Source organism: Phocoena phocoena, chromosome 6 (genome assembly GCF_963924675.1).
Source record: "Phocoena phocoena chromosome 6, mPhoPho1.1, whole genome shotgun sequence".
In the NCBI taxonomy this organism is placed as follows: Eukaryota; Metazoa; Chordata; class Mammalia; order Artiodactyla; family Phocoenidae; genus Phocoena; species Phocoena phocoena.
In genome coordinates, this window is record NC_089224.1 from 77,942,348 (window position 1) to 77,962,207 (window position 19,860).

Below are 19,860 nucleotides of genomic sequence, written 5' to 3' on the forward strand. Positions count from 1 at the left end.
TGTACAGTTTGGCTTTATGCAAATCACATTTAGTATTAAATAATCAAACGTCACATATGTCATATAAAGCAGCAAGTAGAAAAAATAAATTATGAAAATGCATGAGGCTAAAGTTAGCAGTGAAAGATGTCTCCATATCCAACTTTCTTTTCCATGATGAAACTAAAATATTATCCAGTGTGTCAGGATACATAAAAAAGAGTGTAGCATAACTGATTTTAAAAGCTCTCAAAGGAAAAACTGAGCCAAGATGAGTTACTTGCACAGAACTACGCAAATGTATCAAATTATATCTGTTAAAAAAAATTAGATACCTTTTTCTTACCAAAAATATTCTTTAAATTTGAGAACACCTTCACGAAATCAAATGTTGATAATAATCTCGATTTCCTAGCAAGGCAATGGAAAGAGACGTAAGTAGCTTTTCTTTAAATAAGATTGCTAACTGGAGCTTTAAGTTTCTAATTTGGACTTTGTCGCAAAAATATTTATCCAGGTTCAAAGAGCTACAGATGATGGCTTTGTGTACCACAGGCACCTATGTAATCTAATCAATTTGGGTGTACCAGCTGTACAACCCAGAAGCAAAGATCAAGATGATATTTCTATATCAAAGGTACATTCTTATATATAGATTGTAAGACAAATATAGACACTTTGGGGGAAAATAAAGACAACACAATAACATGTATACTAACACAGTTTTGAGCAATTGCACCAAACACCTAAACATGAGTACCATAAGTCAACACATAGGTGTCGGGTCCATTCTAACCTGGGCTCTGTAGATGCCACCTAGGCAAACAGTGGTGGCAGAACTTTCATCTGACCATGGCACAAAAATAACCACCACTCCCTCCCCGGTTCAGTTTGACATTCCCCACCAGCAAGGCATTCCTTTCGGTCAAAAATGTAAACTTTTTTTTCTGGGACCAAAAAACAGGAAACAGGAATCCACAGTAAAGTTGCTGAAGACACAACCAACTTTCCAGTTAAAAAAAAAAAAAATAGATCTAGTAGGTAGAGAGAAGGCACACCTTGAAAAGCTAAACAACATTGTGGCTATTTATAATCTATGTGTGTAACATATCTGGTCAATATGCATTAAAAATAATAACAATAGAGCTTGGGGAATTTAAGGTCTGATCATAAACATCATAAACAGGAGAAAAACTGCTACATGGAATTATTTTAATTCAACAAAAAGGGATGTTTTTAGATGATGTAGTACAATAAATAAGAGCTATTATTTCAGTTTTTTCAGCAAGCTACTTGGGGCCTAGCCCTATCACAAGGTAAGTTCAAGTCTCTGGTTGGGAATAACTTGGCGAAGGCCACTGAAATTCAAAAGCCAAACCTAAAAAACCAGGCCTCACTGACCCACCCTGGGGTCAGGTGTTTAGCTGTTGGAGACATTTCACTGGGGAATCTGGGTGGCAGCACAGCTTCTAGGAGGGCAAGACCCACCAGGCTGTGGGTGAGAGTAACTCACTAGTCTCCTCAGACAAAGGACTCTGACTTACCTCTCCCCTAACCACAATCCGCTTCAAAAGAGATGATTTTCCAAAACTACACGTAACGTTTCTTTCACCGTTCATTATTTAAGAAACTGAATGCTGGCAACCAGAGAGTTAGGAGATTTGAGTTATACTGGAGATTATGCTTTTAAATCACAGGGAGGTTCGAGCATGGGTATTTTCACTTGGCAAAATGGTAAATCGTTTTAAGTACTAGTGTGCTTTTTTAATGAGATATAATTCACATACCAAAAACTTCACCATTTAAAATACACAATTTAGTGGGTTTTAGTATATTCACAAAGTTGTGCAACATTCTCACAATTCCACAACATTCTCATCATCCCCCAAAGAAACTACACACCCATTAGAACTCACTCCCTGTTCCTCCCTTCACCAGCCCCTGGCAGTCACTTGCTGTTTTTTTTTTTTTTAAGTGAAACGTGACAACTTTCCTGTACTTTGTATTTTCAGTAGCGCGTGGCTTTATACGTTTTCATTAGAATTTTTAAAATTTATTTATTCATTTATTTTTGGCTGTGTTGGGTCTTCGTTGCTGCATGTGGGCTTTCTCTAGTTGCGGCGAGCGGGGGCTACTCTTCGTTGTGGTGCGCGGGCTTCTCATTGAGGTGGCTTCCCTTGTTGCGGAGCACGGGTTCTAGACGTGGGACTTAAGTAGTTGTGGTGCACGGGCTCAGTAGTTGTGGCTCGCGGACTCTAGAGTGCAGGCTCAGTAGTCGTGGTGCACGGGCTTAGTTGATCCGCGGCATGTGGGATCTTCCCGGACCAGGGCTTGAACCCGTGTCCCCTGCATTGGCAGGCAGATTCTTAACCACTATGCCACCAGGGAAGCCCTTCATTAGAACTTTTAACACTTAATTCAAACCATGGGCTTTATAAGTATTCTGAGATTATAAAATACTCTCTTCTATATACAAACTATTTCTGTTGCAAAAATGTTTTTTTTTATACATAAAAAAATAGATATTTCTGTCTCCACTGGAGCTTAAAACATTACCATTTTTTTCCTCAATTAAATTCTGTTCTTGTATATGAAGTGAGAAGAATCAATACTCCAATATTTAAAAAGCACGAATGACCCGAGTCCTTATTAACTGTGGGCCATCTCGCTCTCCTTCCCACTGCTTAAAGACCTACCATGCTGAGAGGGCCAAGGCCTGAAAGGCAAAGCTGCTTGTTTACAGACAAGGAAGCGGATCTAACGTGGGCTGGTGACACGTCCAAGACTACAAGGCTAGTTTACAGCACAGCTAGGATGGCAACCCCCCTTTTCCTAGTTTTCTAGTATTGAATATTGGAAGTAAATGTTATAGGTTATCTACAAAATCAGCCACCATATGAATCTAATTATGTCAGTGAATTTCTTCTATAGTTTTGATCTGAGCATGTGATTTTTTTTTTACCACTTTAAAAACCTATATGTTATCTGGTAAGACTTTGTGAGGACAAGACAGGTACATTTAACCAGGGGGCCCAAATCATTCATTGAAACATAGCAAACAAGAGCTGAGGTTCTGGAGGGACCCCAGAGCATCTCTCAGATTCCACACACTGTAACTCTCCACACGACAGTGTCCGTAGGATGCACCACTATGCTATGTAAGAAGCAAACAAGTCACATACATTCAGTACTCTGGAAATGAAGGCCTCATGGGCCAAGAATGTTTGGGATTTAACCATTGCAACAATTCATCTGGGCTGACTTTTTGGAACTGGTCCCACTCAGACTGGAAATGGATTTGCTGTCATCCTCACCAGTTCTTTTCTTTACTTCCCTGGAGAGAGAAAGAGAGACATATAGACAGAGAGAGAAAGGAGATTACTGAGGTATAAAACTGAACCGTAAACAGCTCTATAGAAATAAAACGGCACTACTGAGCACTTGCTATGCACCATCCAGACAGTGTTCTAAATGCTTTGTAGCTGTTGACTTATTTAATTCTCACAACAACTATGTGATTTCATTGTTCCCCATTTTATTTAAAAAAAATTTTTTTTTAATGATTTTTGGCTGTGTTGGGTCTTCGTTGCGGCGAGCGGGGGCACTCTTCGTTTGCGGTGCGCAGGCTTCTCATTGCCGTGGCTTCTCTTGCTGCGGAGCACAGGCTTTGTTGCTCCGCGGCACGTGGGATCTTCCCGGACCAGGGCTCGAACCCATGTCCCCTGCATTGGCAGGCGGATTCTTAACCACTGCGCCCCCAGGGAAGCCCTGTGCCCCATTTTATATGTGAGGAAACGAAGACAAAAAAAGAAGTTAAGAAATTTCCCTTCGGTCACACAGCTGGAGAAGTGGCACAGCAGTTGGGCTCCAGCACCTGCGTTCTAAGCACCAGGTCACACACTCATGCATGAACACACACACATACCCAGGTGCATACACACATGTGCACAGACACACATGCCCAGGTGCATACACACGTGTGCACACACTCACACGCACAGACTCCTCTTGCTCTCTCCTGTGGTTTCATATGGCTTATAGTCTGCCACACACACAGCTCACGCCTTAGAATTCTGGAACCTGGCTCCCGTCCCCAGCTAATGCACAAAAGCAATGATGACTTTATAACCATTCTGTAGTTATACACGATCATGGAGTTAACAACAGATGGTTAAAATCCAGGAAAAAAGAAGTCTGCCTTTTGCCTCTTCCTAAATTTCTTTTAGAATTAACTTCTAGAGGCAGCACTGGACCTAAGACCTCCATGATCTTATGAAAGCCCCCTAGGAAGTCTCCTATCCCTGGGGATGCTTGGGAAATACACCCTTAGATAAGCTGAATGGCAGTCTCTGTGGGTGAGGAGAGTGTGACAGCTCGTCCCCAAGGTGGTCCCAAAGAATTCTGCCTCCCTGTGGTGGTGAAGCTTGTGCGGCTGCCCCCTGGTCAGCACCGCCTCTGTGACTGCTCAGACCAGTAGAATGGCGAGGAAATGGTGTGCTGAGATTTCTAAGCCAGGCATTAATCAGGCCTGGCCGCTCTGAGCTGCAATGTAAGTAGCCCAGGGTTCTTCGCTGGAGAGAGGTAAGAGAGGTCCCGGGGGCTGAGATCCACAGGGAGGAGCATCCTGGCCGCAGACATGCAGACGCGCCACAGCCGGTGTCCATCTGACTGCGAACACATGAGACACCCAAGGGAGAGAAGCTGAGGACTCTCCAAGTGAGATCCAGTCAATTCTGGTAATTTCAGAAAATAAAAAGTGGTGCTGGTCTAGGCAATTACATTTTGGGTGGTTTCTTACAGAGCAGTAGATCCTGGGAACTGGCATATTCCCAGCACGGCGACGCTGTTCAACAGGAATAGAATGTAATGTAATCCATATATGTAATTTAAAAATTTTAGCAGCCACATTAAAAAATGTAAAAGGACAAGTGAAATTTTATTAATATATTTTATTTAACTCAGTATTGCAAAAATACTATCATTTCAGCATGTAACCAATAAAAATATTAATGAGGTATTTTACAATGTTTATACTGTCTTCAAAACCCAGTATTTATTTAATATATCCAGCACATCTCAGCTTGGATCAGCCATACTTCAGGCAGCTAGTGGCCACCAAACCAGTCAGCACAGCCCCAGAAGGAGCTGATACCTGCTAACCTTTGTAAACCACTGCACTGTGAGTAGGAAACAAAAGGGAAACTAGTTCTTGCTGAAGGCCAGTTAATAAATGCTATGTTACGTGTCTTCACATATTCCTTATTTAATACAAATAACACTCACACCCGCTCGCACAAGATTCTCACAGGTGACAGGTGAGCATCACTGTCCTTACTTCACAGATAAGGAATCAGAGACTCATGAAAAGAAGGAAGATACACAGTTCAATCCATAAACCCTATAAGACTCAGTTCAGACTTCTAACCTGCAGAGCTGTAAGATAATACATTTTTATTGCTTAAACCACAAGGCTAGTGGGAATTCGTTACAGTGACGATAGAAAACTAGTACAACTTCCAAATGCCAAATCTCGACCATTTGGTTATTCAATAAATGTCTGATTTATGCCAAGCTCTGGGATCCTCAACTAGTGACCTTTGAGAGAGAGACAGATGTCTTCCAAATAAATTGTTACCAGGTCCCAAGAGAGCTGCTAACACACAAGCACAGCGTTTGCAGGAACACAAAAGGTGCACCACAGTTGTGCTGGGGTGAGGGGAAGGCAGCTTTGTGGAGACTGAGCTTCAGGGAGACTTTGACAGTGGAGCGACCTCTTGATGGGATAGGAATTCACCTTCATGTAATGAGGAAGGGAGATCCCAGGTGCAGGAAACAGCATGCATGAGGCGAACAGGCATGAAAGAACTTGGCCACAACTGGAAGCAATGTTTGCTGTGTGGATAGATGATCTTTCATTTGGGAAGCAAGATAAGAGATGCAAACAAAGGTAGGTGAGGCTGGGCTCTGAGAGACTATTAGCCACTTGTTAAGGAGCTTGGACTCTATGCTGTAGGTAGGACACCTACCTACAGCAAGAAAGAAAGTCTTAATTGGATGTTTATTTATAAAGATTACCCTGTTTACAGGGTGGGGGATGAACTGATGCTGGAGAAACTCTGAGGCAGAAACTGAGGTGCCTCCTGCACTACCTGGAGTAGGAAATTCTGAGGCCTGAAGCAAAACAAGAGAGAGAGAGAGAGAGAGAGAGAATACGGACAGATTCAAGAAAGATTACAGAGAGGTCACCTAATCAATAGGGCCCCAGAACCCACTAGAGGTAGGTGATGGAGAAAGAGAGGAAGGAGTCAGGACTGATTCTGGTTGGTAGTTTCCTGAGATAGGATATGTAGAATGAGGAACAATTTTAAAGAAAAATTAACACATTAGAATTTGGACATGTTGGGGCAGTCATGCCTATGGAATTCCCATTTGTTAGTGGATGGGAATATGGTCATGGAATTTTTTTAAAAGATGAGGATTAAAAATACAGAAATTGGAAGTCATCAGCTAGACATAGTTCTAGAAACCATGGGGGTGGAAGACATTAGGCAGAGAGAGAAAGGAAAGAGGAAGAGAGTGCAGAACAGAATCCTGAGATTACCAGCATTCAAAAGGCAAGCCAGAGATTCAGAGTAGTGAAAAGTCCCAATTTTACTCTTAGTAGCTGTGTCACTTTGAGCAAGCTGATTAAGCATTCTAATTCCCAATTTTCTTATCTGTACAATGGGTATAGTACTCACAGCATCCTCACAAGACAACTCACATCGCTCCCTTCTGGGAGGTCCAACAGCCTCTATTAGCTACATATCATATGGCTCCCTGGTCATATATTTTGTTTTCTTTTTTTCCTCTAATATTAAATTGTATGGCCTTTCTTACATACCCTGATATCCCTACACGGCTTTGATGCTGAGCACTCATAATTATGCAGATATTATTGAACCTGAAAGCAAATATTAAGGGAAAAAAAACAGGTACCCATATTGTTCACCTGGACTTCAGTTTCTTTAATCTACCAAAAATGCAGGCACATCCCACTTTAAGGAAGTCAGGAAGATACAATTTCATACAACTCAAACAGGTTTAAGGCTGGGAAAATTAAATTACCTCACCAAAAACTACCATGTGCTTCACAACTGCATTTTGAATGACTCAATCTTATGGACAGGTTTACACCCAGCGGGCTCAGCAATGGCGCTGATACATCAGCCTGAACTTTTTGTGTTTTTCTCAAATTTCAGGCCATTGATCGATTTAATGCCTGTTGAACTTGAATGTTTAAAGCCTGTGGCTCTAGTGACGGCAAATGTATTTACCAATAGACAATGGTTGGGATGAATTTCCTATCAGCCCTACAGGGAAATTGCATTTCTAGGAGAAACTTTTCCTGGGATTGAGAGGTTTTCCAAGAAAAAGCAGAGGAGTTCAGGTTGTTAACCAAACATTTATGGCCTCCCTTCGAAAACAAATTTTGTTTCAGACAGTGCAAATCCATAACCTCTTCTAGTTCAAGTTTTATGACATGACATGGAATGAAAGGGACCATGCCGGGAAATATCTTATGAAATCTAAATCAAGAACTTACATGTTTTGCATTATATATAACATTCTAAAGGCTGTAACACTTTATTTTTTTTCCACATCTTTATTGGAGTATAATTGCTTTACAACGTTGTGTTAGTTTCTGCTGTACGACAAAGTGAATCAGCTGTACGTATACATATATTCCCATATCCCCTCCCTCTTGAGCCTCCCTCCCACCCTCCTTATCCCACCCCTCTAGGTGGTCACAAAGCACCAAGCTGATCTCCCTGTGCTATGAGGCTGCTTCCCACTAGCTATCCATTTTACATTTGGTAGTGTATATATGTCCATGCCACTCTCTCACTTTGTCCCAGCTTACCCTTCCCTCTCCCTGTGTCCTCAAGTCCATTCTCTACGTCTGCAACTTTATTCCTGCCCTGCCACTAGGTTCAGCAGTACCATTTTTTTAGATTCCATATATTCGTGTTAGCATACGGTATTTGTTTTTCTCTTTCTTACTTCACTCTGTATGACAGACTCTAGGTCCATCCACCTCACTACAAATAACTCAATTTCTTTCTTTTTTAATGGCTGAGTAATATTCCATTGTATATATGTGCCACATCATCTTCATCCATTCATCTGTCAATGGACATTTAGGTTGCTTCCATGTCCTGGCTATTGTAAATACTGCTGCAGTGAACACTGTGGTACATGTCTCTTTTTGAATTATGGTTTTCTCAGGGTATATGCCCAGTAGTGGGATTGCTGGGTCATATGGTAGTTCTACTTTTAGTTTTTTAAGGAACCTCCATACAGTTCTCCATAGTGGCTGTATCAATTTACATTCCCACCAACAGCACGAGAGAGTTCCCTTTTCTCCACACCGCCTCCAGCATTAATTGCTTGTAGATTTTTTTGATGATGGCCATTCTGACTGGTGTGAGGTGATACTTCATTGTGGTTTTGATTTGCATTTCTCTAATGATTAATGATGTTGAGCATTCTTTCATGTGTTTGTTGGCAATCTGTATATCTTCTTTGGAGAAATATCTATTTAGGTCTTCTGCCCATTTTTGGATTGGGTTGTTTGTTTTTTTGATATTGAGCTGCATGAGTTGCTTGTATATTTTTGAGATTAATCCTTTGTCAGTTGCTTCATTTGCAAATATTTTCTCCCATTCTGAGGGTTGTCTTTTCGTCTTGTTTATGGTTTCCTTTGCTGTGCAAAAGCTTTTAAGTTTCATTAGGTCCCATTTGTTTATTTTTGTTTTTATTTCCATTTCTCTAGGAGGTGGGTCAAAAAGGACCTTGCTGTGATTTATGTCATAGAGTGTTCTGCCTATGTTTTCCTCTAAGAGTTTGATAGTGTCTGGCCTTACATTTAGGTCTTTAATCCATTTGGAGTTTATTTTTGTGTATGGTGTGTAACACTTTTTTAAATGGTAGTTTTACCTGTGGAAACTATGCCGTTTTCACTTAAGACTTGGGTATTTTGACAAGCAAATCTGATGGCACAGTATAAAGCAAATTTAAGTCTTTACATGTTTGTTTATTTCTAATTTTCATATTTAACACATTGTTAACAGAACTCAGAGGACTCAAGCCAGGCCACAATACAATAACAACCATTTTAAAAACTCCTTGATAAGTGGTTCACAAGAAGTGACCTTGTTATCGAACGCTTCTGCACACAGGTGTTTTGTGTTCCCAAAGAAACACAAACCTGAGTGGAAGCTACCCTGTAAACAGGGTGGTGCCGGGCTGAGCCAACTCTCTGGCGGGAGCACACGGGAAGAGCACAAGCGGCCTCCAGCTCTCCTATCCTTGTAACATAGAGAATTGATTATAAAAAGAGAATCGATTCTGCAATCTGGGTGTGACGGTGGCACTCTGGAGTCATTTAACTGTAATGTGACCCCACAAGACAATTCAGTGTTAAACAGTGATTATGTTATTCAGTCGAGTCCAGGCTGTTACATATAGAATCATAGACTGTCAGGACTACAAGGGCCTTAGGAATCATTTTCTTCAACGCCCTCGTTGTACAGATTAGAAATGCCTAAAGGAAGACAGGGACTTAGTCAAGGCTCTTCAGCTGTTCGGGGTAGATTTAAGATCAGACTTTGAGCCTCCTGACACTACACTCCTCCAACGAGCTGGGCAGAAGCCAGCAGCCATGCGGAGGGCCTGACCTGCAGCATCCTTTCCTGCTCATCCAGGACAGCAATGCAGCACCCCCTGCCTGAAGCTAAGGTAGCACCGAGTCCCTTATTGTACTAAAGTTAAGATTCTTATAAAACCAGAATCTCACAAATGATCAGGAAAAGAACTACACGCCTAAAGTTATGTTTTTGCTTTGGCAGCAATTAAAGTATCATTGGCCTGGATTTTGTTGATACACGTTTTTTTTTCTCTATTTTTTTTTTTTTTTTTTTTGGATATTTAATCCCTTTAGACCAGCAAAGAATCATCTTTTCATTTGTGGCAGAAAACTAGGCAGAAGAAATAAATCTAACAGAAAACATTCTTATTTCCTAAGAATGCTGCAACGATCAAAGTACAGTTAAATCCAAGGTCTTCAGTGATGCAATTTTCATTCTAATCCACATCTCACAATATTATTTATTGTTAACACCATTGACTTAGCTAAATAATTACCTGGGTAATAATTTAAACAAAGTGCTTCCAACTGGCATGATATACAATTTGCTTTGTTGAGGTTTTTTTCCCCTTTACCTTGGAAAATGTCATAATAGACAGCTATATTCATAATAGTCTCCTGTGTTTAAAACCTGGTTCCTGGAAGTGACTCATACCTGTCAACTATTAGCTTTGTGGTGACATTTTGCAGAAACATCAACAACACCTCGGATACATCTCCTTTGTTTGTCAGTAAAGGTATTTTGCCAAAGTTCACAGTGAACAAGCATCATTACCAGTTTTTATAAAAACCATGTTTGTTTCTCCAACCACTACTGAAAGACAAGACAGTGTTTTCCAATGTAGATTCATGTTATGGTCAAGAAATCTGGCACACACAACAGCTAAGTGAAAATTCAATCCTGCATCCAGTTTTCGAAATGTAAGGCAAAACTTTACCAGGAGAGATGGAGAACAGCTTCCACTATATTCGAACCATCTTTGGCATTTGTTTTACAAAATAACGCCCCATAGGTCTGTAAAAAATATAAATACACCATTAAATGAAGGCTTTAATTAGGTTTCCTGGAATGTTAGCTTTTAAAACCAATAAAATAAAATAAAAATACTCCCCTTTTGAGTATGCTAAAACTAACAGCTAAGAAATTGAATTCAAAGTTTCAATACTTTAAAAAAAAAACAGGTTTGAGCCTAGTTATTCCAGGAACAACTCCTAGTCAGAGGATTTTTATTTTGCATCCCCCCCCAAAAAAAACCCGTAATACAAAATTTCATGTTTTAAGGTTTTTATTTCCAAGAGTCACATGTGCTACCAAGTGTTCTCTATCAAATAATTTGAGAGAGAGAAAAATGATAGCTTAAGGTAACCACTCAGGAATTAAATGTCCATCTAAAGTATGTCATGAATTGGGAGGTTGGGATTGACATATATACATTAATATGTATAAAATGGATAAATAAGAACCTGCTGTATAAAAAATAAATAAATAAAGTATGTCTCCTTTTGGCCAGAAGCTAACACACATTCCCCTTCACCCTATCATCTTTTCCTATCAAGATTCAATAGCCTCTCTGTCACTAAAACCTATGGACATTTTCTAGTCCTCTATTTTTCAACCCCCCAGTGGTTATGCATATAATCATCGATCATACCACTCTCCTTCTTCAAACCCTTTAATGCTTTCCCCCATCCCTCTCAAGTAATACTGAAATGCTTACCTGGCAACAAGGCTTAGCTTGTATGTGGCCCCAGCCAACCCCCCAGTTTTACCTGTCACCACTCTCCCTCACTCACAACGCTCAAGTTACCCTGGCTGTCCCTCTATTTCCCCAACGCTCCAAATTCCCTCCCACCTCAGGACATATGCATCTACTGTTCCCACTACTAAGTCATCCCCTACCCCACTAACCCCCTTCACCAGGCTGACTTTTACCTACCTTCTAGATTTTTAGGTAATCCTCCCTTGAAGTTAAGTGTTTTCTAACTCTGAAAAGTCGGTATTAGGTTTTCCTATTATAAAACCTCTTGACATATGTATTTTCCCAGTATAGCACTTGCCACAGCTGTAATTGACCAAGTTATTTTTGTGTGTCTTTGTCTAACAAGCTGGAGACAATTTCCCTTAGGAAAGGAGAACTCTGTGTGCTGTGGGGCTGGGTGTGGGCGACACAGCCCTGTGTGGGATACGGGCAGGATGTGATGGGTGCTCCGGAGCAGAGAGAAAGGGAAGAACCGAACAACAGGCAAAGACTACTGTGAAACCTTTACCCGTGAGCCCCCAAATCCACAGAAAAGCTTAAAAAAAAAAATGAATGTATTTGTAGTAGAAATGGGTAGTGCTGCTACCTGACACAGTGCTGCTACCTGGCACAGCCAGGATGTTATGGGGTGAAATAGAGACTGCCTTTGAGGACGCAGGAGGGTGGAGGTCAAGAGATGCATAATAAGGAAGCAAACCTCGGGAAATCTGAGAAATCGTGAAGAGGGAATAAAACTGGCCTGCAGCCAGGAATTCTGAAATCTCTAGAGGGACACGTGGATTACATGAGTTTAATATCTATCTGCCCCAGACAGTAAACTACGTGAGGGCAAGGACAGTCTGCTTTGTTCTCTACCCTTTGCTCAGCTCACAATGAAGTGCTTTTCACATGGTGGATACAGTTAAATATGTGTTGAATCAATCTCTTCTGTATTTCATTGCCTAGTTTTGATGTTTATCATATTTGGTTCAAAGTTCTAAAATTTAAAACAAGTAATAATTCCAACTTAAAATAGTGAGGTTGGGACTTCCCTGGTGGTCCAGTGGCTAAGACTCCGAGCTCCCAATGCAGGGGGTCCAGGTTCAATCCCTGGTCAGGGAACTAGATCCCACATGCCACAACTAAGAGTTTGCAAGTCGCAACTAAAGACCCCGCATGCCACAACTAAAAGATCCTGCATGCCGCAACTAAAGATCCAGTGTGCCACGATGAACACGCGATGCAGCCAAATAAATAAATAAATAATATTTTTTAAAAATAGTGAGCTTGAAACTTCTTTTTAAAGTTAACATGTATATGCTACAGAGCAGTCCTTTCATGGTACTGATGACAGACAGCAATGATAGCAACATCAGGTCAGACTGTTAGGGTAAGAACCTCTTATTTAACCCAAGGAGCATCTGGTTCCTTGTTTGGGTAAGACAAGGCACAAGAGGGCCATGCAGCCTTCTGATACAATGATAATAACGAGAGAATAAACATTACCCACAATAACAATCTGGACAGAAACAGGGTCCAACCACTATACAAATGCATAACCAAAAATAATTTTACACTATTCCAACTGAATACAAACCTTACAGAAAAGAACAAGTCTTCCAATTCCCTTCACCCCTTCACCCAGGTGACACACAGCCCAACCTTCTGCCCCTTGGCACAGGGACCCTCTGGAACCAAACCCATGTTTTCAAAGTAGGACACCCATTCTTTTCCTTTTACCCAAATTCCAGGACTAGAGAAGGGTTCCAGGAGCTGGGGAAGAGTGAGGAGGAAGACGGGATAATTTTGCCTCCTCTTTGTCACTGACACTCAGTGGGGGAAAACGATCATGTGATGCTTTTACCTCTCTAAGGGATTTAATTCTTGGTGCAGTTACTAACAGTTATGGGGCAGACAGGCATGGGGGCGGGGGCACTGGGAGTTCTGCCTGTATAAGGACAGAAGACCCACCAAACTGAGCGGAGGTCCGTCAAACAACCTCTTCAGCTAAGGTTGACAAAAGTGCAAGACCCCTTCCAGCTTGGACCCACTCTCACTCTTACCATGGCCAGTTTTTCTCCAAGGTACCCTGGGACATGTTTTTGTCCCTCTGCTTTAGCAGCGTCATGAAGATCAGCCTTGTTTCCTACCAACACGATAGGAATGCTCTCATGGGCTGCAGCCTACCACGAAGAAAAGGAAAAAACTGTGCACACGTCACACATTGGACAAGTTATGAGGATGATGACGACAACAGCTACCATTTCCAAATGCCCCTTATGTGCCACGTGATGTATACACAATATCTTCAAACCTCAAACTATCTCTAAAAGGAGCCAAACTTTCTCCCATTGCCAGGTGAGAAAACTGAAATTCAGAGAGGTTAAATAAGACCTTGTAAGGACCAAGGCCAGGGTGGTCCAAACTGATTCCATCACGCTTGCCACTATACAAACCAATAAAACTCAAGAGGCGTGACCACAAAACACTACTCGGCTGTAGTGCCCACATAATTTTCCACAACTTTCACTCCAAACAGTGGTGATTACAAATCAACTTCATTACCTCAGGTATAAAACACACAAGAATTCCCTCAGCTACAATGGGACAAAAATGGAGTCTGGGGCTTGCCTGGTGGCGCAGTGGTTGAGAGTCCGCCTGCCGATGAAGGGGACACGGGTTCGTGCCCCAGTCCGGGAAGATCCCACATGTCGCGGAGCGGCTGGGCCCGTGAGCCATGGCCACTGAGCCTGCGCGTCCGGAGCCCGTGCTCCGCAACGCGAGAGGCCACAACAGTGAGAGGCCCGCACACACACAAAAAAAAAATGGAGTCTGAAAGTTCCACACTCACTGCTCTCTGGTTTATAGCAAAAGCAAAATACAAAGGCCCTAAAGATCAACATTTTTCTTGCGAGGAGTCACTGAGCGATCACTCAACGTAACAGACTCTTAAGATTAATGCCCCCAAATCAGCACAGCACGCTGTCACACAGCCCCGACACTCAGAGGGGAGCTGGCGAGCGCAGCGGAAGCGCTGAGAGGCAGGGTTAAGCTTGAGACCCCACCAATCCCACCACGTGGCTGCTCCCTGGCTGCGTGAAGTCAGGCAAGTCTGTTCCTGGTTCTGCCTCACCTTCCCTGTCTAAAATGAAGGGATCAGCAAGGGCACATCCCCTTCAGCAGGCAGGATGAGAAGGGAGGACAAGCAGACAACCCTTGCTCTGGATCCTGAACAAGAGAGACAGCAGCCCTGACTGAGACGTGGGGAATGACCCTTTGCGGTGCCTAAAGACATCCAGGTGCTCATCCACTTCGGTGCCACACCTGATACAGCATCAAGAATTGAGCCTCAGGAACAAGGAAACTGTATTCGACTTCCTTTCTCTTCAGACCATTTTCCTCCAACTGAACATACCAGAGTGAAGTAAAAGCGAAGGGGAGAAGGAAATGAAAGGCCTTCCCTAAAACTGGACACCCCACCCATTAAGGTGTTAAGTAATTGCGTTCAGTGGGGAACTGCTCAGGATCTGAGGGGGCATCACGTGGAAGCCATGAATCAAATACTCGCTTAAGGGCTTCCCTGGTGACGCAGTGGTTGAGAATCTGCCTGCCGATGCAGGGGACACGGGTTCGAGCCCTGGTCTGGGAGGATCCCACATGCCGCGGAGCAACTGGGCCTGTGAACCATAACTACTGAGCCTGCACGTCTGGAGCCTGTGCTCCGCAACGAGAGGCCGCGATAGTGAGAGGCCCGCGCACCGCGATGGGGAGTGGCCCCCGCTCATCGCAACTAGAGAAAGCCCTCGCACAGAAACGAAGACCCAATGCAGCCATAAATAAATAAATAAATTTTAAAAATTAAAAAAAAAAGGACTACTTAAAAAAAAAAAAAATATATATATATATATATATATATTCGCTTAAGTAAGCCAAGGGTCTGAGCGTCTAAATGACTTCCCAAAGTCATACAGGAACATACTGGCACCTCCTTCAAGTCCTGACTCAAATATCACCTTCTGGTGTGGCTACCCTGACCACACTACCTGCAGCCCCCCTGCCTCACCATAAGGCCCGTTATCCAGCCCTCTTTTTGGTTTCATAACATTTATCACTTTCTATCGTTCTACTTATTTTATTTAAGTTTGTTGTGTGTTACGCCTCCCCCACTGGAGCACAAGCTCCTTAAGGGTAGGGCTCTGTGTTTTATTAATGGATATATGGCAAGCATGAGCCCAGTACACACACAAAGCAGGTATTTCAGAAATCTTTTTGAATATGTAAAAGAGATCAATATTGTTTGAATATTGTAAATATTCAAACAATAAATTATTTATGACAGGTAAGTAAATGGTCTTCGTTTTATTATAAGATTTTGTAACCCAGTGATTTTCAGTCGAAGTGTATTCATTATTAGTTCCGAGGGTCCATTCACCACTGACATTCTACTGCTTCTCAACCCTCTGGCTTATCCCAACGATCTCACCATTAGTTTCTACCCATATTTATGGTGGTCATATAAAGCATCCCAATACAATTTCCTCAAATTAGAAAAGGTAGCCATGGCAAAGGTTCACTGTGATAAGTGAAAAGTCAAATGCCAAGTGGCATCTAATTTTTTCTACATAACAAATTCAAGAATTCGTATTGAATACAGTTTTCTTCCTTTTTAGACCATATGAAAGGTAATACGAATAGCTAAAAAGGTCACTTATCATATGTAGGTGCTTATTTAGCAAATTATGGCCATGGGGCCCCTGGCACAGGCCACAGCTGGTCACTAAGGGCTATTTCAACCCTATGGCCGACCCTGCCTTTTGTGCCTCCTTTTCTTGAATATAATCCAAAGTCTTAAAATGAAGACCAAATCCAACAGTTCCAACAATAAACTGTTTTGCTACAGATCTTAAATATCTGTAGGTATGAGTGAGCTGGGATTATCCATTCTCACCGGATTCTCCGAACTCACTGGTCGATCCCAGGGAGGTCATCTGTTCCCTTGAGTAGATGCCTCTCCTCTATGCACTAACTACCTTGGAGATCCTTTCTTGACATCAAAAGATTTTTTTCTTAATTTGCTGCACCCTCTGGTGCTTAATCAAAGGAGCAACCGACGTTGAGTCAGGAGGCCCCATTTCCCCTTCTACGCCTAACCCCTAAACAACCAAAAACCAGTGTCATACGCTTTCTATGCCTTAGGTTTCTCATAAAAAGTGAGAATAACATTACATTTCTTACTTCCTTGCTCAGATATGTTACACAGATGAATATAACATGTGGGAAATTTTGTGAAATAAAATACTATATAAATGTCAACACACTTTCATTGTGTTTATAATAATTTTAAGTCATGATATTTCAGTTGAACAAAATGCATGTTTATTTATCATTGTCTAAGTCTTATTGCAATTTCAACCAGTCATTTCTTAAATCACTTCTCTAGTTAGAAAGAAAACACTCATTCTGGTGATTTACAGGGTATGAAATAGGCCCAACTGAAGAATCTAGAAGCTAACCTGAGATCAGACAGCAATCAGTTCTCTGTTCAGCCACCACTGCACTTAAAGCCTGTTAAAAATTATAGATAATAGACTTACTCGAAAAATTGTATTAGCCACCAGTTTTGTTTTGTTTTTCTCCGGGAGAGCATGCTAAACCATGGCTTGAACTGTAGTGTCACGGTTATTAATGACTGTTGGTAACACACTGCCTGTGGTCAAAATCATTTTCTACTTTAAAAAGTATTTACCATGAAACCAAAGGATATGAAAGCTCCTCAGATGAAAGACACCATCTTACTGGAGCAAAACAAAGCACAGACAGTTACCACACATGTTTAAAATACCAACTGGTTATTTCAGTGGTACTTTGAGATGTGTAAATCACCCAAATCACTACCAGAAAGAATAAGGTCGAGAACACAGTTCTCTATGCTATAGAATTTGGACCTGGCACAAGCTCACACCCAGGTGGTATCTCACCTATGCCTCTAGCATACATGGAGGCCCTATTATACCCCCAATCACACTACACACCCAGCCCCATCACCCCCTTGTTTGTGAGAGCTGCTGCTCCTTCTTGGGCTGCCTGAATTTTCATGCACTGCCCATGGGGTTCTGATTTTATCTATAAGAAAACACAGAAGTTATCTTTTTTCCCCAGAAGCTCACTTTAGTAGTGTCCTTGGCTCAGTGGGAACTTGCCCAGCTACTAAGGAAGAGACCAGTACTGCCAGATGCCACTGGGAACCCCGCATCTCACATCCAGTTCTTCCTGATGGCCTGGATCAGTGGCTTCTAATCAAGTTCGTTTTGACAAAGAAGAGAAAGTACATTTTCCAAGACAGCCTGTGACTCTCCTGTGTAACTTTTTTGTTTCTCTGTTTTCACTTCTTACCTCAACCATACCTTCCCATTCTCGTACGTTGAGAAAGCTTTTCTCACATGTAACATCATACAGCAGCAAAACACCATCTGCTCTTCTGAAGTAAGACTTAAGCAATACTTCTGAATCTGGAAGAGAGAAAAGCAGATAAGTAACAGTTCTAATCAGTCAGTCAGTTTGGGGCTGCCTCATTCTTCCAACTCTTTGATGCTCACTTTCTTCTCATCTTCTAAAATAACCCCCAATTGAGAAGAATCTAATAGCAGCCTATTACTGTGAAATAGCCATCCCCGAGGCCTAGAATGACTTGGTGAATGGTAACAACATAAGAATCTGGGCTGCTGATTGAGAAAAGCAAATCATTTTCTCCACCAGACAATCCCAAGAATGTCTACAAGCCTCAGAGCATAGCTTGAGAGCATAAGTTCTAAAAATTTCAGCCTCAGCAGCAAGCTACCAGATCCCATGTGGAGGTACAGAGAAGGATGGAAGAAGAGGCACATCAGAGAAAAATTATTTTGGGGGTGGTGGGTAGGGAATACTGCGCGTGGGTGGGAGAAGAACTACCCATGTGCAACACCACAGGGCACACACACAGGGTACGGGGTGCTCACCGGAGGAAGAGCACACCTCCACCCACATGTCCTAACTCTAAACCAGGTGCAGCACTTTACAGGACCTTAAATAGGGCCATGTCAACCACACATATTTTTTAAATGGCTTGTCTGTGCAAACCTCAGCAGAATTCAAAGCATTATGGAAAGCACTTGCCTCTCCTGCCCAGCCGTATCCCAGTGCTGCAGGGCTGTTAGCTCTCCATCTACGACGAGAGTTTTCAATTGAAAATCAACTTCTGAAAAAAATATAAGAGGACATGGAGAACATGATGTAAATAATTCCATCGGTTTTTACTTTCGAGCCTTATTTGGATGAGACAAGGGCCAGTAAGCCAAAGTTCAGCGAGGTAGAGAGAAATGAATCTGGCCTTCAAGAGGAGTAACCTTCACAAACTAATTTTAAGTCAGACCACAGACATGTGCACAGATGCACATCTGCAGGTTGGCTGGCTTGGGGAAGGATTTGATCTATAGACAAAAGGAAAATCTATGTTCTATTTGCCCATGTAATTAGATGGACTCAGTTATATCTGTGTGTGTGCATGTACATAAATGTCTATGTATATATGTATATATGCAGGTATACTCTGTGTATGTATATAGGGTACGCTCTCTAGCAACCGAACCAAATATTGTGGTATTTTTATGAATCAAACTGAAGTGAACTTTCAAATTTGTTATCTTGAAGGGTATAACAGAGAACCACAAATTTACAAAGACACCCACTGTGTAAACCCCCCAAGTGGTAAACCGGGCCCAGATGTAAAACTGGGTTCCAGAAGTAAACCCTCAGATGTAAACCCCCCCAGTTGTAAACATGGGGCCCAGATGTAAAGCTGGGTGGAAGCCATAACCTGCTCAGACGCCAGCCGAACCCCCCGATGCTGCGCACAGGAGCAGAGAAGGCTAGCGCCCAACGCCCCACATGATTCACACCCGAGCCTGGACCTCAGGCGACTGCAACTGACCTTGAAGCCCCTGACAGGAGGCCACCCCTCAGGTGTCTCCGGGACCCAAGGAGAGGAGCCCCCGACAGGATGCCCGGCCTTCAGGCAACTCTGTGACAGGATGGCTGACCGAGCCGTGCGGCTGACAGGGTCTTGGCGCTCCGGCCGGGTGTCAGGGCTGTGCCTCTGAGGTGGGACAGCCGAGTTCAGGACATTGGTCCAACAGGGACCTCCTGACTCCACGTAACATCAAACGGCAAAAGGTCTCCCAGAGATCTCCAACTCAAAGCTAAGACCCAGGTCCACTCAAAGACCAGCAAGCTCCAGTGCTGGAAACCTTATGCCAAACAACTAGCAAGACAGAAACACAACCCCACCCATTAGCAGAGAGGCTCCATAAAATCATAATAAGGTCACAGACACCCCAAAACACAACACCGGATGCGGTCCTGCCCACCAAAAAGACAAGATCCAGCCTCATCCACCAGAACACAGACACTAGTCTCCTC

At 42.4% G+C, this 19,860-nt stretch overlaps 1 pseudogene; it reads right to left on the reverse strand.

Annotated features, from left to right (window-relative positions):
- Positions 1 to 3,210: 3,210 nt before the first annotated feature.
- Positions 3,211 to 19,860, reverse strand: part of LOC136125077 (ras and EF-hand domain-containing protein-like) — a 50,250-nt pseudogene continuing 33,600 nt past the window's right edge.